At 38.4% G+C, this 24,339-nt stretch overlaps 1 protein-coding gene across 1 annotated transcript in view; it reads left to right on the forward strand.

The window, feature by feature from the left end:
* Positions 1-24,339, forward strand: part of ESCO1 (establishment of sister chromatid cohesion N-acetyltransferase 1) — a gene marked incomplete in the record, with an annotated part of 993,102 nt that overhangs the window by 622,444 nt on the left and 346,319 nt on the right.

Consider the following 24,339-nt stretch of genomic DNA (forward strand, 5'->3'; position numbering starts at 1 on the left):
CTGCTGCCCCCCCCCCCTTCTATAAAAACTAACAGTTGACCAAATTGGAGGCATTATTAGATGCCTTGGAAGCCCACAGACACGGGAAGTAGATATTCTGAATTTTGAAAGGCCATAATTATGCTGTACAGGGGCTTACTACTGTTATTCCCCTTAACAAATCCCACTAGGGTAGGGATGTGCATAATGACTTAATGTATGCAGCTGAAGTCAGAGACTCGGTAGTTTTGGATTTATGTATTTTAACATTTTTTACTGGCAAAGTCTGCCTGAGACAGAGCCCTTTTTACAGCAGAGGCCTGGAGAGAAACGCTGCAGACACATGTCTTTGTATAGACCTTTGTGTATCTTTGAGTGGATGATAGCTGCAGTTTCCAGACGAGCCTTATCATCCCTATTGTAGAAAGAAAAGTAGTGATTTTTATTTTACTGAGGATGGAAGCAACCCATTTGTAGTAGTATTGTTGTAGAAATCCACAAGAGTGAATCCTGACGATAAAAGAACATAGGTACAGTTCCACCGGTATGGCATCTTCTCCTTAGACCTCATTACTCCAGGGAATGAGAAAGTGTCTCTTAATTTCAGAAAGGAAAAACTACTGGCCATTGTCTCAGTTTATCGCATCCTTTAGGGTAGGGATACCCATTTCTGTGGAGTAGACATAAGATGTCCTGACTATGATTCAGACAACAGGAGTATGATCAGCAGCCCAGTGCTTGGAGGACCCATGGAAGGTTGGGAGAGGAGTGAATGGGGGAGGAGCCTGTTAGCTTCTATAAGGAAGGGAGAGGAATGTGCATGCTCAGGGGTACATGCCCAGGAGGGATTATCCACGGTGAAGACTATGGAAGGACAGTGTGCAGTGTTCTTAAGGTGGGGGGATGCCTGCATTGACATACCTTCTTGAAAGCTCAGTGCAGTCAGCCTATTACATGTCCACCTGTGGTAGCTACCCTTTCTTCAGTAGGGAAAGTATGGCAAATTTTTTTTTCAAATGGCCCCTTAAGGGTGCATGAATCATTTCTCCTTTTGGTCCCCTTTCTGGGAGGGGGAATGAATGTGTTAGTTGGATAAGTGAGGGCTGTATGATTGTCAGTCAGGGAGAAGAAACTGTGTAAAAAAATCCTTTAGTGTTTAGAAACTGCAGCATTAAATTAGTAGTATGCATGGGGGGGGGGGGGGGTGTTTGACTGCTGCAGAGGCTCATGAAAGTCTGTCATTATTTCTTAATGTTCCCATAGTCTGCTACAGATTGCCTACCTTATCACATGGAGTATTTACATATCTGTGTGTTTTCCTAGTTGTAGCCAAGCGTGTCAGGAATGTGCTGGGCTCTCCTTTTGGTGTTGTTTAAGCACTAGTTTTATTTGACATTTGTTAACCGGGTTAGTCCGACTGGGCAAGGAGCCCTTTTTCAGTGGCAGCCTGAGGAGAAAAGCTCCAAAATAGTACCAGTAACAATTGTGATCATATGGAAGAGTTTTAAAACTAAGCTAATAATTGTACAATTACAATGTCTAAGAGTAAGATGTGACAAAATACTAGAAACAGTCAATATATTAATCATCATATAGTACATTGTTATATACAGTAGCATCCAGAGTACAGAAAATGTTGACAAATTTGCAAGACAGAAAGAACAAGTAAATAATAAATATTAAAAATATATAGGAGATAAACCCAAGGCAAAAGCCAGTTTCCAAAGCTTGCAGCACTGGAAGCTGTAAGAACCAGTATTAGTAGACTTATTTAAACTGGAGTCAGAGAAAGGAGGCAGACGTGGTTGCTGCTGTAGAATTAGAGGAGGAGAGGTGGATTAAGTTGGGTCATTACATAAGCAAGTCCATGATAAATGGAGAGTATCCTTTAGAGTTGTTTTGATAAAGATAGGGTTTGAGACCTGTCTAACACCTGGAGGAAGTTTATTCCAAGCATTTGCTGCTGAGTAGCAGTAGAGGAGTTTTCCAATATTTTTATTAGGTGCGTACACTTGCAGAAGATGCTGTTGGGAGCTATGGAGAGAGCCCGGTTGGGAGCATAAGGCTGGATGAGGGTAGAGAGAGAGGAGCAGCTTTCATGCAAGATAGAATGAGACAGGGAAGCTGTGGAAGTAGGATTTGGTGATGAAATTCCAGCCACAGCAGGTTTTTCAAGGCTAGGCAGTGGTGAGAGCGGTCGGGGTAAATTTTGCAATTTTGTTATAGGTGAATTCCATTTTAGACAGAAGATTGGCTTGGAAGTTGATGAGAATGGGGACAGCGTAGTGTAGGGTGGGGAGTAGGAATACTTGCAAGAGAGAGCCTGGAAGCATTTGTGAGGATATTTTTATGCGTGTGTAGCAGACCTGACTTTTGATGTGTCTAATGCACTGCTGAATATGGAGATCGAACTTTAGTTGGTCGTTAATAACTCCTAGCAATTTAGTGTGAGGTTCAACAGAGATGATAGTATTAGCCACAAAACAACTGGATGGTACTTTAGAGGTGCAGGATGAGTAAAACCAAAAATGGACCATCAGTCCAGACACTACAAGCAGTTTATTATTGAAAATCTAGGAAAAAGTTGCACACAATACAGAAAGAAAATCCCACATTAAACAATTAACTTGATCACTGCATTTTTTGTCCCTCAAAACCAGACTTCAGTTTTTTTAGCCAGACCTCCCTCTTTATAAACCTTTAATTAATGGTCTAAAAAAAACTAATTAGACCATTTAATCCCATTAAGCAAGTTAAACAATCCTGTAATAATAAAATGCAGTATATACCCACATCATCAAAACCACAATTAAAAATCAAACATACATTTCTTCAGTATATTATAAAAAAATTTATAGAAAATAAATAAAACATAATAAATGGTTAAAGGAAAATTCCACCTTAGAACTCAAAAAACATATATTTTTCATTGTATATTTGTTTTTGAGCTATGTTCATGCCTCAAAATCACTCAGAGTGCTTCTTTTACAATTTTAATGTGTTTCTCTCAAAATGGCAGATGATGGGGCCTGCCTTGGTAACGTGGTCTTATTTTCTTGCTTTCCTTCCTTCTTTCCAGAATACATTTCAAGTCCTCTTTATATGACTCATGCCAGACATAAGGAAGTGGTGCTGTTTTCTCATGCCATTAAAATATAATGGCAGGACTATGAAGCACTGTCATCTAAACACACCTTCCATAAAAGAGCTGCTTCTCTGTTTACCTGACTGAGCCTCATTTATCTGTCTGCCAGAGCTTGTTCTATACTATAAATAGCTGTTGGCTACTAGCAAAAGAAAGCAGATAAACATTTTTTTTTGTAAGAGGAGTCTTTTGTACGCCTAGCAAAGTTGATAAACCCTCCCCCATACCCTCATGCTGAGGTGTGAAAACTTTCACTGCAGTAAATATTCCTTGCCATACATTTACAAGTGACAAGTAGTAGGACTCCAAACTTAGTCTGTCTTCTACTTCCCAATACTTTCAGTGGAAGGATTTTTCTCTCTCATGAATGATGCAGACTTAAAATGTGCTAAACTAGTTCCTCAATTATTTGTCATGTTTCCCCCTCTTTTTTTTTTTTCCATAGGTAGGTACTAGGCTATTGGCCCTAAGGCCTATATAAGCCTAGCCAAAAAGGTACCCTGGCTTTCGCCACCCAAGAAAATTATTTTCCTGTGCCCCTGTCAAGCAGAGCCACAGAAGTGATCCCTGGGGTGAATTTCCTATTTCCCAGCCAATCATCAAGATTTTTCTTGAGTGCTAATGAGGAGCTTGTTTGACATAGATAGTTAGTCTGTTCCAGAGTATGGGAAGTCTCTGGGACAGGAATCTATCCCTCCAGCATGTTCTGTTTATTGTGGTGACATGGTTTAGGTCCCTAGAGTGTGTAGCTCGGAGGGATTGGGATTTCTTTAAGTGGAGCATGTCCAACAGCTCAGGGTTTGACATAGCTTTGTTATGTTAGGCAGCGATCGCCTCTGAGTAGGTGATATGCGATGGAGTAAAGCTGGTGGTTTTTTTTAGACTGTCTGCGTAGGGCAGCTATTTGAGGCCAGTAATCCTCTTTGTGAGGTATTTCTGTGGCCTTTCCAGTTGTTGTAGATGTCTTGTGAGGTACATACCAAAAGGGGTGTTGTACTTTATATTGGGTATAATGAGTGATGAGTAGAGGGGAACAATGACCTCTTTTTTTCTGGATGAGAAACCTTTTGTGTTGGTGTGCCACATAGAAGGATTTCCTGACCACTGTGGCGATGTGATTGTCAAAGGAGAGATTACTGTCCACCTGTGTCCCAAGGTCTCTTATCACACTTTCAGTGTTAAGTAGACTACTGCCTATGTGGTAGTTCATGGGTATAGAGATTTTACCAAAGGGGATGACAATGCACTTTTTGGCATTGAGCTTGAGGTAACCAGGAAGGTGAACTGGTCCCAGGACCCTTTTCAGCCACAACATACGCTACACTGGCAAAGACAATAACAATTACTAAATGCACTTATCAATACAAATAAAAAAATACTGACAGAAAGACATTGACCAAGATTGCATGTGGAACACATAGCCAATGTGCGACAGTGATCAAGTAAATCAGCAACATGTACTAGAATGTATACATTAATGCTTAACTATACTATGTTGTTTATTATAAATAGTTCATTACACACGCACACACACATACATATATATATATATATATATATATATATATATATATATATATATATATAAAAAACACACGCAAGTGGGTGTGTATGTATATAAAATACATGTGTACAAAAGCGTGCGTGTGTGGGCATGTGTGTGTGCGTGTACATGTGTGTATGTGCGTGTTTGCATGTGTGTGTGTGTGGGGGGGGGGCTTGAAAATGGTAAATGCATTTATACTTTACAAGAAAAAATACGGACTTTTCTCTAGATGTCACTGAAAGCTTTGCTACTACTCAAGTTTTCTTAACACAAACTGTTATAAACGACATTTAAAGCTTAGAATTTCAATACTGTGTTGCTGCTTATGTAAATTTGTCAGATGAGTTGACAATTGCCTTTAAACCCCTGACCGATCAAATTGCTTTGTTTTACTAAGAAAGGGGGAGTGTTAAGTTCTCCCCCCTCTGCAATAAAAACAGTGGAAGCAATTCCACAGCTTTCTGTCTTTTTTTATATCCGCTTCTGTGTTTTTGAAATTAGCAGGATTAATTACCCATCTAAGATTGACAACAGTACCTGACAAGATAAACTACAGATTTAACTGTGTCTATGATATGTCATGCAGGTGGAGACTAATTTCTCTGCAAAGTATGTGAGAAGCTGAGTTTAAAAAAAAAAAAAAGTAGGTGGGCTTTCCCTTCCTTTGACTCCAATGCAAGGAAATAAAAGTTTTAAAAACTATAAGCAGGTACACACTGCTGGAACCATATTGTAGGGACAAAAGAAACCCAACGATTGAGTTAAACTGAATGAGAGAATGGAGTCCTTTAATATATATGGAAAAGTGTTAAAACTTAATAATCCTCAGGGTTGATACTAATAATAATTGGTGAGATGCTACCCCCTAGTGGCCTTCTTATGCTATTTAGAGACTAATATCTGAAATTGTATACTGTATATTCTAAGCTTTGTAGCCTCACAGCAAGAGGTTCTCCCGTTCAATTCCCGGATGGAGCACCTTCTGTGTGGAGTCTGCATGTCCTCCCAGCGGTCGAGTGATGTTTAAAGACATGCAGGTAGGTGAGTGCATGAATGGGTGTGCCTTCTTTGAAGGTTGGGCATTGGGCTGGTAACTCTGCACTGTAAAAATCCACTGCCAATCATTAGCGGAACAGAGTTCCACTGTGGCGACCCCTAACCGGGAAAAGCCGAAAGACATTACTATATTCTAAACGAATCCCTACAATTTCCCCCCCCAAAAATGCTTTATAAATTAAAACCATTTTAAAATGATTATTAAGCTTAACCTAGGAATAATAAATAAATCAACCTTTAAAGCCTTGCTGCCCTTAATTAAATGACAGGGGCCAGGGAAATATTGATAGTTTTATTAAGGGAAGAGACAGTAAAGGTAGCTTTGAAATGTTGGAGAAATAGAAATTTACTTCACTTTGTGTTAAGTAGCAGTTGGTTGTAAATTAACAATTTTTCAACAGAGTGCAGAGGTTCTTGGGTGAGAGTGTGAAGGTGGGTGATATTATCGGAGGAGGAAATGATTGTGGAATCGTCTGCATATTGTTTAACAAAAGAGTGGACAGGAAGAGTATAGGTCATTAGTAAAGATGCTGAATAATAGGGGTCCAAGGATGGAGCCTTGGGTATCCCAGTTTGAATTGGTAAGAAGGGAAAGAAATTAGATTGCCATTTAACTGCTTGGTATCCGTTGGAGAGACAACTGGAGAACCAAGAAAGTGCAGAAGTGGAGAGATTAAGGGTAGCAGTTGGTGGGAAACAGTGTTGATGGCTTTGGAGAGGTCTAGAAACAAACAGGAAATTAACTTATTGTCACAAGAATTTGTGATCGAGTTAGTGAATGATGTCAGAGCAGTAGCTATACTGTAATTTGGGCAGCAACCATGCTGTGTAGGGGTAAGGAGATTTTCTAGGAGCAGGTAGTCAAGGAAGTGTGTATGAATGCATTTTTGAAGAATTTTTGACAGGGGAGATAGACTGGCAATAGGCCTGAAGTTTGAGGGATCAGTTGAGTTGCCACCTTTATGCAAGGGTATGACATAGGATTTTTTCCAGATTTCAGGTATAATGTTTTCCTTGATTGACCTATTGATTAAGATGGAGATGAGGTAGACGATAGAACTGGCAGCAAGTTTTAGGAATTGAGGAGGTAGGTTATCAGCTGATGGAGATCATGTTTTAAGTTAAGAAGTGACTTGATAAAGGTGGTAAGGATGGGTTTAAGAGAGAAAGGGTTGATAGTGGGGGTAAGGTAATGGTGTCATTTTTGGTTAGATTGCGATTGGAGTTGCTTCATTGTGAAATTGTAGCATTTGCATACGTCTCAGTTTATAGTGTATTTTATATGCATGTATCCTTCATTAAGGTTTCCCTTTAAATAATTTGTTTATATAAAAGGAACAGTTTTGTGGCTTTCTTAAATTGTTTGATGGCTTAGTGTTAACAATGTCCTAATTCTGTTATGTCAGCATTAGCCAGCCAGTTTAACTCTTATTTTAAAACTGTCCTAGATCTTCCAACTGTGTCAGATGCTTTTAACTGGCGGAGGAGGACTACTCCTGTCAATTTTCCTTTTTTGTCCTTCATTAACTTGAATCTGGCTAGCTGCCACTGCTTGTCTGCACTTTTTCTATCTTTTTGCTATGATTTTTCTGTGTACATTTAGAATGTCAGTCCCTTGGTACTGTGTAGTCCTTTTACCCTTCCTTTGAGAGCACCACTGCCCTGCCATTCCTCGTCTGAGAGATTTTTCCTGTGTACCCTGTCATTTCATAGTCTTCTGCCAAGATCTACCACAACTTCTCCCTAACTCTTTATATATTTCCAGATGAAGAAACATTTGGTTCTCCTGTTTTTATTTATTTCATCTGTTGTATTCCTTTCTCAACTTCACTGTTGTCTTTGTTTCCAGATTCTGTTTGTTCCTTCATGATTTTCTAGCTTCTTTCTGCTTATCACCATTCTAGAGTGCTGTCAGCCTGAGTTCCTTCTTCATGTACATTACCTGATAAACTACCCTACATACCTTCCTGATGTTTCTCTCCCCCGCCTTGATGTTCAATCCCTGTCATTTTACTTTTTTTGGTTTGTGCATTCTCACCAGTCACTTCGCTGTAAAGTTTCCTGTTGTTCACAAATAATACTTCCAGTACCCAGTCCTGACATCTATTGCTGTGTTGGTTTTTGGCCCAAATCTGTCCTGTCTACATGTTCCTTTCTGACAAGATCCTCCTCCCCTTTCTTTGAACCAGTTGTTTTTTGCAAGTTCCCTTAACCCGTTTCTAATTTTCCTTTTCTTTCCTCTTTCCATGATCCTTTTGTGATTTTTGACCTTAATCCCCAGGTAGTCATATATTTAAATTCCTCTCTATCCTTTATATTCTCTTACTGTCTTTTCTGTCAGCTATTCTAACTCTGCTTTCCCTTCCTTTTCTTAACACTTATAACTGGCCGACCTCCATACTCTTCCTTCTGCCATCTGTGTCTCTGTTCTGAGGGCCAGCCACACTGCTGCATTGTCTGAGATGTACATTTCTTGGATCTGTGGGCCCCCTACTTTCTTTCTTTATCATCTGTAGTAAGGAGTCTATCCGGTCTACTTATCTGGGTTAAACAGTGTCTTGTGTGGGTGTAGCCCTTCCTGTTTAGATTATTTAACCTTCATACATCTTCTCCTCTCCCTCTCCTCATTTTTTTCTGGTAGTCTTTTCTCGTTTTTCTGTTGTACCTTTTCTCAAACATTCTATCCTTCTGTGGATGTATCATCCCCATCTACTATGTTTATCCATTTATTTGTGATTTGTTGCCATTGTTATATGCCATTACATTCTACTAGCATTGCTTATTTTCATTATACTGTGAAAGATTTCAGTGCTATTTGTTTTTTGGCACTTCTTTAAAGTTGCATTTCATAACTGCTGCGAGGGCTGCTGTTCTGCATTTCAATACACTGTATCTGCTTATTTTTTTTAGTTATTTTCAGGCATCTGTTTGTGGTTCCTTAACACTTGGGCTCCAAATCAGTTATTTTACATTTAGAAGTTCCAAGTTTGCACTCTTGTGGCAAGACAGTGTTGTTCTCACCTGCTTGAGCTGCATAATGCTGGTGCAAAGCCTACAGTTTACTTACTTGATTGGCCTTATGGCATAGTTGGTGTAAAACTTGTTTTTTTCTACTTGTATATAAATGTCCTGATTGCGAGAAGCTGCTTGTCATGCATCAGCAGTTAGCAGTGCCTTGTATATACGCAATCACCAAAAGTTGAAATTTGTATATAAAAACTACCTCAGAACTTTTGCTCAGCCCAAGCTGCTCACCGGGCAACGAGTTTGTGTGGTGAGCAGCATTTGCGCATATAGTTAAGACTGTGCAGGTCTACATTAGATTATTACAGCACCCAGGATTATCGTTGCTCAAAGAGCATCTGGTTTGGGTGCTGGGCAGCATCGCTGGGTACGTTAATCAAAGATTACACCAGATAAGCACTCATCCCTCAGCTAGTTACAAACACCCTCCACTCTTCTCCCTTCCAAAGTACATAATAGGACCCGCAACCATGAAAAGGCACTTTCCTGCAATCTACATGTAGCTTGGTTAACGTAGACATCCTGAGACAATGTAGCAATTGTCTTATGTAATATGATAACCACTTCTCGAATAGACAATATTTTGACAGTGGAGGCTAGACTCTTACATACAGACACAAAAAGCAACAAACAGGCTGATAGTGACTCCCACACACCACTTACTGCACCCACAAAGTACCAGACACATAGACCCATATATGTGGTGGTGTTAACATGCAACTTAACAAACCTCAAAGACCTGTCAGGCACAGACTTCAAAAACTCCGCATGCACACAAATGAGATGTTTCCCATCACAATACATAAAGTCACTTCTCATTGTGTCTCATCTATCAAGCCCATAAGGAGAAACACCTCACAACCCAATATTTTGATCATAGGAGGCTCCATTGTGAGACACACTATAACCTTCTCCTTATCCAGCCTGGTAAGACGGACATTAGTTAGTTGCCTGTCAAGGGCCAGGATCCACCAGGTCATGCAAGCAGTCTGGTTATTTAACCCCAAGTACCAGTGTGACTCGGTCATAGTCAATGTGGACATGAATAACCAGAGACATACCTCCTTGAACTACATGGAGCGACATAGAGTTTTTAGAATGTGTCACAAGCAGGTATGAGCCTAGCATTGAACAGCATTCAACTGTCTTGTCTCCAAGGATGATGCTGCAATACCAACAGAAAATTATCAATTTTAACAATTGGTTTAACTACTGGTGTCATTCTAAAGGGGGGGGCAGTACTTGTCAGCCTGGGAGGACATGTTTGATGGTCCATACTGCTTTGCCAGGGATGGTCTTCACCTGTCACCACTAGGCTTTCAGATACTGGCCAAAACATTCGCTGTTAGTGTTTTTTTAGGCATTGTTAAATGGACAAACCTTCCAGCATAGCAAAAGCTACATGGGACAAACAAAAGGTGTTACTGCTCAATGCTAGGAGTCTCAACAAGAAGCTGCACTCCCTAGAAGCTCTCCTCACCCTGGAGAATACGGACATCTGTGCAGTTACTGAAGCATAGCTCAAAGCCATGGAAAGCACTCTGGAAGTGCATGGCTCTAATGCCTTTTATATGTTCCGACCACCCACTGAACATGAGAGCAAAAGGAAGAGGTGTATCTAGCTACATAAAGGATAAGCACGCCTGAAAGCTGATCAAACAATGTAACATGCTCGAGCTATTTAGTGTCGAATTAACCATGGGAAAAGTCCATTACCATATTCATGCTAGGTACAGATCCCCCACCATGGACCAGGAAACCCATGCATCATACCTGAAGTTACTTGAATCACTAACCATCCAGTCCAGTACCATACTGTTGGGTGATTTTAACTACCCTTCCATTAATTGGGAGGCTTACACGGCCACTAACTTGCAGGCCCAAAGATTTCTTCACTTTGAAAACTCACATGCCCCTGAGTAGCTAATTTGCAGACCCACTGGGAATACAAATGTCCTAGGTCTGGTACCCACAAAAATGGGAGAGCACTATACCCCCCCCCCCAAAGTGTGATATGTCCTCACTGATAAGATGAGATCACACAGCAGTCTTTCTTGAAATAAAGGCAAAATTAGACCCCCCCACCCCCACCTAACCCCAAAAAGTAAGAACTCTGTCTCCTATTAAGTGACAGTATAGCTAGTTTTCTGGTTTTGGGGAAGCTTGAAAAAACAGAAGCCTCCTCAGAATCATATGAAAAAGCTCTGTAGAACCATATAAATAAATGCATAGAAACACAGTACCCGAATGAAATAGGTCCAGGTCAAACAGCAGAAATAAGCACCCTGGTATTAGAGTGTACAACAAAAAAAAGAAAATCCTGTCGAGAAGTAAGAGGGAATACACCCAGAGCAAAAAGTCCCTGCTGAGTCTAAACAAGTGAATCCGGGAACTAGACAATTATCTGAAAGCAGACTTTGAGGCAAAAGTAGCCTCCAAAGCTAAGGATAATTATAAGGCATTTTTCAGCTATGTCCGCAGTCTTAAGAGCAATACTGAACAAGGTGCGGAATTGGTTGTAGTCAGCATCACCTGTACTCAGAAGATACAGCAAATCTACTGGCCAGTAAATTCATCTCTGATTTCACTTTCCCATGATCCCTAGTTCTCCCCCAAGAAATACCCTTCACCACTCCCCCCACCAATTATAACTAAAGAACAGGTTGGTATGGTGCTCTGTGAAGCTAAAAACACTGCTTTGATGGGGCCTGACAATATACAAGGTTGCTTCTTAAACAGCTTGAATCAAGACCTATCAGGCACATTAGGATCTGTATTTAACCACAGCCTCTGGGACTGGCTTTGTCTTGGCAGAGTGAAGGACAGCAACAGTTATCCTTTTGCAAGTCAAGGCTAATGTGGAAGGCCTCTGGATGACAAGTTTGCAGATGACTACAAGCTGGGGACAATCACTGAATCTCCCAGTGATATATATATCCTTCAGGAGGGTCTAAATCAGACAGATGATTGATGCCAGAGCCATGGCCTAAAACTAAATGCAAAAGAAATGCATTATTATACCCTTTGGAAGTCAAGTACCCCTGCAAATTACAACATTAGGTCAGTAATAGAGTACAGTGCACCTTTTAGCATGTACTTGACTAGGCACTTAGAGCAGCTTCAGAGGTTCCTCATATAGAAAATACAGGGTGTTATTTCCTATGCAAATAGACTAAAAACACTATCCCTTTACTCTGTCTCCTTCTGACTGTTAAGAGGTAACCTATGCCTGGTCTTCAGTGTACTCACAAAACCAGCCATGATGGAGCTGCTACACATCCGCAAGACAAACGGCACAAGGGTCACCAGATCTAATGATCTAAACCTGTTTAATGACTAAAAATATATGGGAGAGACAGATGTGTCCCAGAGATTACCCCTTCTTTGGAACAGACTTCTTACTCACATTAGTTAAGCAGAGCTTTCCCCAGCCCTCTTCAAACCCTATTTGAATCCGTGAATGGGGAATCACAATTCACACCTGCACTGGTGCCTTTGATCTTTATGGATAGGGGCAGTCTGTAAAATACTCAAGGCTTGGGTACAAACCTGTGCCATCCACTTGCCCCTAGGGGGCCATATAGCATGTTAAATTGGGTTGTATTAGCTAGGCTTGTAAGAGCTCTTAAGCCATCATCCTAGTAGTCTGCTATGATCCTATGAACCAGTGCTGTAGAATTTAGTGCCATTTCTGGTTGGAGAGTATAATGTTGCCTGTTATCCGTCACTCCATTCTGATTCTCCTCTATCTTATTTGTTTCATTTTTTTCACTGTATCTGTGACTGCTGGTATATTCTAAACAATATAGCCACCCTTTTCTTACCTTTACTTAATTTGTAGCCACTTTCTCCTTTTGTGTATTCTGCACCAATTTTTTTTTCCTTCACCACTTTAGTACATGTTGTTCTACACCAGTTCAACAAAAGCATGACTATACTAACATTAAATTATCTTCCAGGTATAAGATTTCAATGCATTGCTTGATTCATTTTTGTAGTGGATAAACTCTGTAAACTCACGACTTCCAAGATGGCTGCACTGTGTGAGTAACCGCTTAATTCTGGCTCTCCCATTGTGAAAACAGAAACTTAGCAGAGAAAACCAGTGAACCTGGATTTCTGACTAAATGTCAGTAACTAACTAGTAAGTGAACTGCCTGGATGCCAAGAAAAAAAGAAATACAGAGGACCTGGAGGAAAATGAACTACACAAGGTGATTTGACTGGGAAAAGTACTGTAGCTGTTCAGCAAAAAAGAAGTGCAAGTTCCAGACCTGGCTTCCAGTAACCTTGAGGAAGGTACAAGTCAAGGGCATACAGACCTGACTAAAATAAATGTGAGTACATTAACTCAAACAAAAAAAAAAAAAACTGGGAAAATGGAAGAAGCTTTAAACAGATAATCAGACGAGATGATAAAACTGCAAAACTCAGAGGTTAAAATGAAGAAAAGCCTGGCTGAATTTGAGACTGCAGAAGAAATGTTTAAAAAAAAAAAGATAATGGACTTAGAGGACAGAGCCCATAGAGAAAACTTGAGATATTCTGATGTACCTGAGAAGCTGGGAAAGAACAGACTTAATTTCATGGAAGCACAAATAAGCAACTGGACTGGTATTACACAGCAGCAATCGTTAATTGAAAGGGCACATTGTGTGCATGCTTCAAACCTGGCTGTTAGAAAAACAACCTATTTGCATTTTAATTGTAAAAAATGAAATCTTAACAGTGGAAGGAGTTGATTCTAACAAAACTGGGAGACAGCAGAGTGTTTGTGGAGAGCCACTACTTATTGTACACCAGGCAGAAGAGGAATAAATTTATTCCATTATATAGGGAATGTCGAGAAGCAGGTGTGAGGTTCAAACTGCTGTACCCAGCTATCTTCAGAATATTTTTCCCTGGAGGAGCAAAACATTTTTTTGATGCAGTTCATACTAAGTAAGAAATACAAAAGTTTGTCAACAAAAAATGAGCTATGAAACAGAGAGATTCTGCTTCTTGCTCTTCTTGTGATAAACAGTGGCGGATTTAGGCTTGGGCGCAGGGGCATGCGCCACCTTCTTTTTAAAGCTGTTCAGCATCTGTGAGACAAACACAGATCATGCAATGCAAGTTCTTTATTTCAGATTGGAAAATGTAATGTGAAAACGGCAGATTTTTCTGTTTCAACTCACCAACATTTTTGTTAATGTGAAAGACGCATCAAAGATGTGATTGGAGGTTGCAGTCAGATGACCTATACGATGGTAATCAATTGCTCCCCCAAGTGCATCTCCAGTACAGTTGAATGAAGGGATGTCGGGTGAAAGGTCATAGGACTTTTGTTGGTGAGATTAAAAAAAATTATAAAAAATATTTTTTCTGAAAATTCAGTCCAAGTAAGAAGCGTAGAGTTGATTGGCATGTCTTTGTCAGGTGAGGACATCATTTGACTGTCAAAGATATGTTTATTTATATGTTAATTTATGACTGAAAAGTTTACGATGTTCAAATGCCGTCTGAATAGGAGTTTTACAATAGACCATATTCTGTGCTTAGCGTAAAGTGATCAAAATAATAACCTAATACATTTTAAGTCATTTCATGCACTAATAATTAACCCAAAATCACTAATAAGGAAAGTCTGAGCATCTATCAAAACAGCTGTACTGCCTGTACTGGAAAGTGGGAGAACCCTACATTCAGCAATAAGCGGCATGGAACAATGGCCAGTCAGCGCAACCATATGGTCGGGTGTAGGTAGTAACACTGAAACAAGAATGCATCAGGGTATGTAGTGGGCCAGTACCCATCTGGAGAATGACTTGTTCCTGCTTCAAAAGTAACAGTTCAATTATAAATGTTAGATTGGGGTATTTTTGTTTTTCATGTCATCTTTACTTTAACTCCTTTAGCAATCAATGCCACTGTTGAGTAGGAGTAGCTCAAAAAGGATGACGGGGGTTACCAAGCAACAGAAGTCAAACATCAACTGGGTTGTTGTATTTTTTTTTTTAAGTCTGGAGTGTCATAAAAAGGCAGGAGAAAAGAAATCCCCTGCAAATTGCATAAAGCCTGGCAACAAGAAAATTCTCAGATAAAAGCTTTAAAAAAACATTCCAGTCAGACTACCCTCTGTGTAATTTATTTAGTACTGTGCATGATCTTTAGCCACCCCTACATCGAACAAACTTTGTATTTCTGTTGCTGAAGGTGCTTTGCCTCCTGAGGTGGCAAGAAACTGTGACCTCTGTGTTTTCTGGAACTTTACAAATAAGACATGCTAGACAGTGACAGTCCTCACAGAAAAGTTTAATTCCGTCGCCATGTACGTAACATAGTTGGATGCCTCTGCTCACATTTGCAAGTGGAGTTGTGTACTTTGGACTCAAGCTGTCCTCGAGATCCAGACTAGTTTAGACAACAATCGATTAAGGATGTACTTCTTTCAAGGATTATAAGCTTGACATTCCGGGCATTTGGGAGTGCCTTCGATTTCCAAAACATTATCAGTACAGGACTTACAGTAGTTGTATCCACACTCCAAAATCACTGGCAGTTTAAATAGTTCCAAACAAACTGAACAAATGAATTTATCCATACAGGAAACAGCCATTTTTGGATGCATTTTTGTTCTGGTTATGAGCAAAAACAAAACTTAAGCCATGCAACATTAAATTTAAAAGGCAGACTCACACCCAGGTCGGCATAAGTGCATCCTAGTACCCCTCATGGTTGGATTGCTCAGAAGTGGGCATGAGCTGTGTGACTGACATACCAAATGGCAGTAATGTCATATGCAAATAATGCATAATTGACTGACCTGCAGATTTGCCAGTGACCTCATGCGTGCATTGGTGATCCACTGGCACATATGAAAAATGACCCCTGCCATATGTCTCAACCTGTTAGCTCAAGGAATCTGGATAAAGCCTAAAACTGATAAGGGCCAAAAAAAAAGGACAAATTTTAAATATTGCTCTTATAAATATAGCTATTAGAATGCCATACTTTATGTCCACGTGCATTTTCAGAATGATATGAAGTCAATCCTCAATGATTTGAGAAAAAACACATTTTTGTGGGAAGTAATTAAAATACTGAAAATGTATATTAATTCACATTCTAGTTTTTTGTCAATGACTCAAGTTAAAGGTGCTAATATTTTAAAAGTGTCCCTGATTATTTTTGGATTTGTCCAATTGGTTGAGAGATATGAATTGCAATGTGTTGGTAATATATGCATTGAATATTATGTAGCCCTGGCTGTTTAATTCCTTTACTGTTAAATAATTCCGAGAAAAATAGGTGGTGCGAGGCTAACAAAGTACAACCCAGAAATAATGAGGGTGTAGAGAATGGTTGGGGTTAAGGGGGTGACATTCAGCATTAGTGAAGTACATAACTAGTGGTTAAATTAGGGAAAATTTACTTGTCACACTTGTTTAAAATTTATATGCTCTGGTTGTCCTTATACATAATTTGTTGCTCCACTGCAACTTCTGCAGCAAAGCTGAGTTTGGTTTAAGCTGTCAGTTTGTCTTCTGTTTGAAGAAAAATTTTTTTTTTTTTGTCAGTTAGTAAGAGTAGTTTACCTTGCTTTCTGTAAATTGACCATAACTTACTGTAGCTGTAACAATGGTTACTGAGTCTGGCTTGGAAAAGAGAAGCCCTAAAATGCATAATTGTATCTTCGTCTTTGGGCTTTATTGCTGTCATGTAACAGTTATGGACAATTATGTTTTTAGGGTAGCAATGTGTTTTGACTACAATTGCAGTTAGTATGCATAAATTGTAGTTCACAACTGTATGGAACTTTTCTGTCCTGAATGATTTGTTTTCATGTTTCCCCTCTAAAACTACTAATGTTTTTGAACTAGAAGGACTTGTGTGACCTGCTTGTGCTCTCAAAGAGAATACAGAAAATAATTTATCAGGGATAGGATGGAAGTAGCAGGAGTGTTGTGGCGTGTGTCACCTCTAGTTTGCTTTTCTCTAAGCCTGTTTCGCTTGACAGTCATATGTTATTATGCTTTTGTCTGTTGTATGATAAGATTTTAACCAGTAAAGTAATTAATGCCTGACACTGTATTCATGCTTATGTTTCATTCAAAGAGCACTATTCTTCCTGACAGGTGGTCTTTATTTTAAGACTCCATTTGGTAATATTTGTTTAAAAATAGTCTTTTTAATGTTGCAAACTACTTTTTAGCAACTTGCATTCAGCTTGGTCAGAGTGAGAAGTATGCAGCATCAAGGTCTGATCATTAGATTGGGACTGTGACCTGATTGGACTATTGCGCTGCTGCTGGGAGAGATTCGCATGGCCATGAATTGTTTTAGGAAGTGGGAAAAAGTATAGATTGCAGCTTACATTGCTGTGGTAAATGTCATGTTAGTGGTGGTTACAGATGTTCTTCAAGTTTCTGAAGCTCTCTAACCGCCATTAACAGTATTGCTAACTGCTTGCAGCTTATACTGACAAGGTAAAGTAGTTCCTGCTTTTAATATAAAGTGCTATCATGGCAACATTCAAGAGATGTCAGGTAGTATGTATATGTTTCATCAGTAATACCCTCTGCATTTTCCACATCCCCGCATACCTCTCAACCTCTTGTCATAAAAAATATGGATAAAGCCAAAATGGAACATATTTTAAATATTGTTATAAACTTAAAGTTTTTTTTTTTGAATAACCAGATTTGTGTTAACATGCATTTTCTGAAGGATAGAAGTCTGAAACTCATACATGTGCCATTATTGTGACTTCAGTCCTCCGTGGTTTACCATAAAAGCACAAATTTTATAAACCGAGTTGGCCTTTTGATGGCTAGCCTTTCACAGACAGTAGATGTAAATACATTTAATATGCTGTGTTTGTATATACCACTGATGTTTCTCTTTAATTTCCATGCATATCCCTCAGCTCCTCAGAATTTAGCAGAACATCTCTGATGTTGTCTTTTTCCTGTGAACCTTATGAAATTTTTTTTTTTTTTTTTTTTTGTAAATCTGTAAAGATTATAGTAAGTCAATAAATCCAGTTAGTAGAATTGTATGGTTGTTATTCTTTAGAAAATGCATTTCATGCATATTTTGTTCTAACTTTTTAAGGGAATTAAAGTATCCATGGTTTTGAGCCCTTTTCAGTGTCCAGGAATCTGCAAAAGGAGAAATTGAAATTGTGAGTTCAGAGACCCTTCGTTAGTTTTCTTTTTCTAAATCAGGACTTGAAAGAAGGCACCAAAGTGGTACAGTTGAGACCCTTGTGGCATACTACTATAAGTTCTGCATTAATACGTTTTGCATTAATTCCTTTTTAGTACTAAATTTAATCTTTCTCAGACCATGATATTTTTTTACATTCATATGAATGCATTCTGTGCTTCTCTTCCTTTAATAATGGAACAAGTATATAATCTCAGAAGGCGTAGAACAGATTCATATGAATGTAAAAAAATAGGCTGTTAGATTCATTTTAAAAAGTACCAGTACTTTGAAGAAATAAAAGGAAATGACTGTAGGTATTCATAAGACCTATTATGTACAACAAGGGAATAAAGAGCACTAGTGTTAAAATATTCAAAGTAAAGATAACCATTTTATTAATGTGCTTGCAACACTACATTTGTTATAATTTTTCTCTGTTGTACTATGTGATTTTTATGTTATACAGATGTATGTGTTAGTTGTCTGGGGTTACCTTAGTATGGTGAGTTTTGGTTGCAGCAGAATAAACATGCAAGCTAACAAATTATTAAAACAAATTGGAGAAAGTAACTGAGTTCCTTGAGTAAAGACTGTTGGGATGTTTCTAAAATAAGATATTTATTAAATGGCCATGGTTAGACACAAGTAAGACACTTACACTAGAACTGGGTACCTCTAGTTGGATAAAGATATAGTTCTTAAAAGTTTACGAGGTGGAGACTTGAATAATAAGCTAGAAGTGAGTGAGTTTAAGTGGATTGTTCACTTGACAGATTGTGAACCTGGAATTAATGCTGCCGTTAGTATTAAGCCTATTTTAGACATGAAAAAAATCTGTTTAAAGTGATCAAATGTATAAGTAGATATGTGCATATTTATTTAGTTTTATATACATTTATTTTTAGAGTATTTGCCTAAGAATGTTTTATGGTTTCTTGAAACGTATTTTAAAGAAATATACTATTGTACTGTGTTTTTAAGTTTTGTAATTGACTAATTGAAAATGACTTGTGATTGGGGGCTTTGTCTTGTGACTTTATTTGAATGTTTTAAGTAATAGAGTGATTGTTTTTTCTGTTATCTTCACACTGAAGAAGGGTGTTAACTCAAAAGCTTTGTGCTGGTTTGAATAAATTTGAGTGGTGTTTCCAGAGTCTGAAGTTTTTTCCTGGCTGTTTTTGGTGTAGTTCTGCAGACTTTGTTAACCACAGTATTTGATCTGTTTTTGCAGCTACCTCTACTAGGAACACAGAATGAAAATGAGTAGGCGCTAAGGGAGTGTTAGAAAAAACATTAAGGAAAGGGACTGGAAGCACGAATTTTGAAGTTAAATGTACTGTGTCTAAGACAGAAGGGCTTGTTTAAAGATTAAGATGCAGAAAAGGAAAACATGCAATAGTGGACAACATTTCCTAATCTTTAGTTCTTGGAATACTTTCTGCAGATTTATGAATGTAATATTAACTAACCATGGTAATACTCTGTATATTTGTTTAGATAGTTGGGGAAGAAAAAGGTAGCTGGGAATATGTTTTTGGAGTATGATCAGCTGGTAGACTTTACAAATTCACTACAGAATACAGTCAGTAAAGTTGGAGAGCAGATGGCTGTAACAAAGGAAATTATTATTTTGGAACACAGGGTCAGAATTGCCTGGATATGGAAAAGCCTTATTAAGGTTAATACTATTGACTCCCAAAAAGCAATAACCAGAAAATGGAAATCAAAATCTAAACCAACTACATTTGAAGTGCTGAATATTGTAAGACATAAAAGAACTGGAAGTGGGATCTTTAGAGGAAGGAAGAAGCAAAGCATATATAAATACAAGGAATTTGCTGGAACAATACATGCAAAATGTACATGTGGAGGAGTGAGGGTTAAAGGAAGGCAGAAAATGAGCAATGTATGTAATGCTGGAAGAAATTAGAGTTGTTGCAAAGGAAGAAAGCATAGCTGTAATATATAATGAATGTAAATGAAAACATTTAATGTGGTCTGTTTACTTTTCAGTTAATGTTTGTGTGCCTATGTCTTAAGTGATAATTTAATAAAGGTTTAAAAATATATTCCTCTATATCACACACATGTATGTGAAATGCATTTATGTGTGCGAGTGTACACTCAAAGGGGGTCAAGGATGGATATGTTAAAGGATACTGAAATTTAAAATTACCAAATGACAGCTGCAGTTATTGAAGCTGTAAAATTTGAACAACATAGTGGAAGACAGATACATTTCAATTTCCAGCTGCTGAAGATGTAATCCATTAGGGCTGGAGTCATAAAGTTCCATTTTTGAGCAAATTTATTATTTATTTTTGCAAATTTAGTGAGATCCATATAGCACATGTATTAACAGTGAGACGGGTGCTTTGGTCTTTTTCAAATTTGATGGTTGTCAATATAAGCCTCAGAAGTAACGATGTACATTGTTTATGGTGTTTATTGGCTTAATCTACAAACCTATATTGGCACTCACTGGGATGCAAGCAGCTCAATGTCAGACACAGTGAAACATGCAACAAACGTGCAGTGAATGTGGTGTAGAAGAAAGACACTTTATTGCAGATTGTAGATCTGGCACTGGATGAATGAGTGCCTGTCTCAGCACACTATAACGCCTGCCATTTTCTATTTTTTTTGTTTGAATCATAAGGTTCTGTAGTTGGTTGAGATATGGTAAGAGATCTTGATAGCTGCAAAGTTGTTAAACTTTGAGGTTGCTATCTTGCCTTATAAATCTTGACTTCTGTGGAACTGCACAAGAATACATATACTCACAGAGATAAACTCATTTAGTAGGGGGTAAGATGAGTGTTGTGCATTAAATCTTTACAAGGAGGGTGTGTTACATGTTTCACCAATAACGTTCAACGAACCACTCCTTGAGCCAATAACCTACGACCACAAGTTAAAATAACACCTTTATTCGATCCACATAAAATTGTTGACTGTGCAAAATTTAATCCACAAAAGCAGATCAATAATCCACTGTGTAGGAATAATCCACAAAGCAGGTCAAGCGCTTTCGTCGATAGACTTCATCAGAACAGTTAATAATGGATACTGAAACCATTTATATATATATATATGTAAACCGTCAATGGTAGACAAAGCAGTGACGCCAAAAATACGTTACATGGCTACCATAAAATAATGTAACGTATTTTTGGCGTCACTGCTTTGTCTACCATCGACAAAAGCGCCACTCAAGGAGTGGTTCGTTGAACGTTATTTGTGGTGGTTTCCGCTCTTTTACACACCTCTCAGTGTTACATGTTTCACCAATGTTACAGGTCTCAATATTTTCTAAGGTCATAAAGGCTTCTATTCGTCACACACTTCCTGGCAGTTGATGGAATGGTAGCCCTTTCTGCTTTGGTAACTGCCCCTTCCATGGTCCAGGGTGTCCTTAATGGCAACGTGTGCAGTGTATTACACAAAGTACCTCAGGAAAATGTATCATCTTGTACAAGGCACTTGTGGTTTAAATTTTCTTCTGAGGCAAAACAGGCAAATAAATATCCAGATCCTCATTTGCCAAAAATATTTCAAGAAACTGATGTACTATACTGAAGGGACAAGCCTAAGAAACACCCAGCACATCCCCACTTTGTCTCTAGAAGGTCACTGTGGCAAGTATGGTGACTGTTATACCTTGGTGTCCACAGGTATAGGAAGACCAATCATCTTTAATAGTCCTTCTCTGTGGGCTATAAACAGTCAGAAAAGTTCATACTATATTTCTGTCCACTTGAAAGCTATCAAGAATTTCTTGCTTGACAAAATTGAAATGGTGCATTTTTTATCTATATCTGCACCTTTATGGCCAAGTGCCACTGGACACGCATGGTTATGGCATGGCCTAGATAAGCAGTTCACTAAGGAGAAAGAGTCGAGCTAGAAGATGCAGCAAGCATATGGATTGCAAAGTAGATAGAAAAAATAGTAGTTCATCTGTTATAATAGATTAGTGCACAGTGGTGAAATATATATAAAAAAATATAAATCGTACAGAGGTGAGAAAGCTACCTTACATATAATCATTATAGAATTATAGGAAGTTACTAGGCTAATTGCCCTAGGGCCCTTACAAGCCTAGCCAAGTTCAACCCATGTTGCCAAGGGTGTCTGGTTCAAGCTAGCAATATCCGCACCTATTGCCCCTGTCCAAAAGGGACACAAGTAGAACCCCCTATGGTGAATTTCCATTTACCCATCCAATCATCCAAATTGTGCTTAAATAGGGCCAATGAGGGGCTTTGTTTAACATGAAGAGGAAGCTTGTTCCAAAGGCTCTGTGAGACAAATCTGTCTCTCCAGCAATTTCTGTTGATGTTGCTTACCAAGTGACCTGTGTGCCATTTGACTTCTGAATGTGCAGCATTTCCATTAAAGCTGGGTCAAAGATTGCTCATATGCAAGGCACAGGTCGCCTCTCAGCAGTCTGTATGACACAGAGTAAAGTGATAATGATTTCAGTCTACCTCATAAGACAGATTTTGAAGACCCTGAATTTTCCTTGTAAGGAACCTTTGTGGTCTCTCCAGTTGCTGCGTTTGGAAAGGAACATACCAAAGAGAGAATTGTACTCTATTATTGGCCTGATGAGGAGAGAATACAGGGGGAGTACAAGTTATAGAATTATCAGCCAGCTCTCATCTTCATTATCATTATAACCTCATTTGCCTAAGCTGTTGCTCAACATATTAAATCTGCTTTACATAAGTATTTGTATTTAAGACTTCAAAAGCCAGCTGAGTTATGAAGTGTTGCATGGCATCAGATGAAACCTTCAATGTTGTTGAAAAAAATTGTTTTGCACTGTTAAGTTGCACATCTTAAGAAAGATTTGTTATTTATGTTGCTATTTATACAATTAAGCATATAATTCATATTTCTATACAAATCTCACGAAATGTGCTCAGAGGATTTTTTTTGTTGTCATGTTATAGTTTGCCTGAAATGTTTTTGAACAATATGTCTAGGTTGTACGGTTTCAAGACATGACAATTTGTAAAAGTTTAGCAAAATTATAATTCTGTGTCTGTACACATAATATACTACAGCATTTATGAAAAAATATTAATGTAGTATTACCTCAGTAAAGAATACTTCTTAGTGATAGCATTGCTTTTTATACATTTTAATATCTTTTCTAGCTGGCAAAATATTTATGATTTTTAAGTTTTATTTTTTCAGAAAATGCTGTGTAATGCAAGGATGTGTGTTGGCTGCTACAGGTGTGACATTACACACTGCATAGATATTCATGAATTATGTATTTTGGATGTACTCATAGTTATTACAGATAAAACAAAAAGGAAGTGTACTGTGGAATTTGTCAGGTCTATATTAGATGAGTGACTGTTCTGATGTTCGACTCATAGATGGTCGACATCATATGATCGAACGTCTGAAAGGTCGAAGGTGAAAGTCAACGGTTTTTCGTGCGCAGAATGGAAAATTTTCTCTATCTGCACTGAAGTGCGTCCTCTGAGTTGGTATATTTAAGCAGGGGGGGTGCAGGGGGGCTTGCCCCCCTGCTCAGAGTGGTAAGGTAAGTTTTATTATTATATAGTCGATGTTTCGAACTTCACTCATATGAGTTTGCTCATGTGAGGTTTGAAGTTTTGAAACTTCGACTATATAATATAGACCTGAATTTGTCACACTTCTGATGAAGCATTCAGTGACATCAAAAAGTATATTGAAAATTATAACAGTTTTATTTGGGTCAGAATGGGAAGATGTACTGTAATCTTAGACAAGGATCTCTGAACTTTCCTAGACAACAATGCAGACCTTGACTTGCTCAGCCGCCAAGACAGACCTGAACAAAATCTGCTGAGGCCCTAAAAACAGAAAATCACCACAAGAAGTAACCTGCCCGCTTTGCTACACTACACTGAAATGCAATACACTACTGAAGAAAACTAAGAACAGAAGATGTTATGGGGACTTACTTATCAACATTTGAAATAAAAGCAGTCATTGAATCAGGTGTGCATGATGACACATAGAACATTGTAAATACGTGCAATACCATCAGAGAAGTCAGAGTACTATAACCAAAGAAGTCATCTACTCTACAGGCAACACAAAAAGTCAGAATTGGAATAACAGGCAGGCTTGCCATTGAATTATAAAATTAGGTGAACATGAGACCGTTAATGTTCTGCCCTGGTAATTCAGAAGTCACAGCAAACACTATCTAGCAACACAAAAATAAAGTGAATCGTTGTGTGCGAAGTGGGTGTAAAGCCGTGGCCAAAAGTTAGCTCTGATGAGATCCAATCTCCCAGGATAAACTGTAAAATCCAAAAGGATAAACGATAGGCTTCCAAGGATAAAATTCAAGCAAGTAGATATTTATTAAACTTCAAACAAACAA

Source organism: Protopterus annectens, chromosome 3.part0 (assembly GCF_019279795.1).
Source record: "Protopterus annectens isolate FY-2018-M chromosome 3.part0, PAN1.0, whole genome shotgun sequence".
NCBI lineage: Eukaryota > Metazoa > Chordata > Ceratodontiformes > Protopteridae > Protopterus > Protopterus annectens.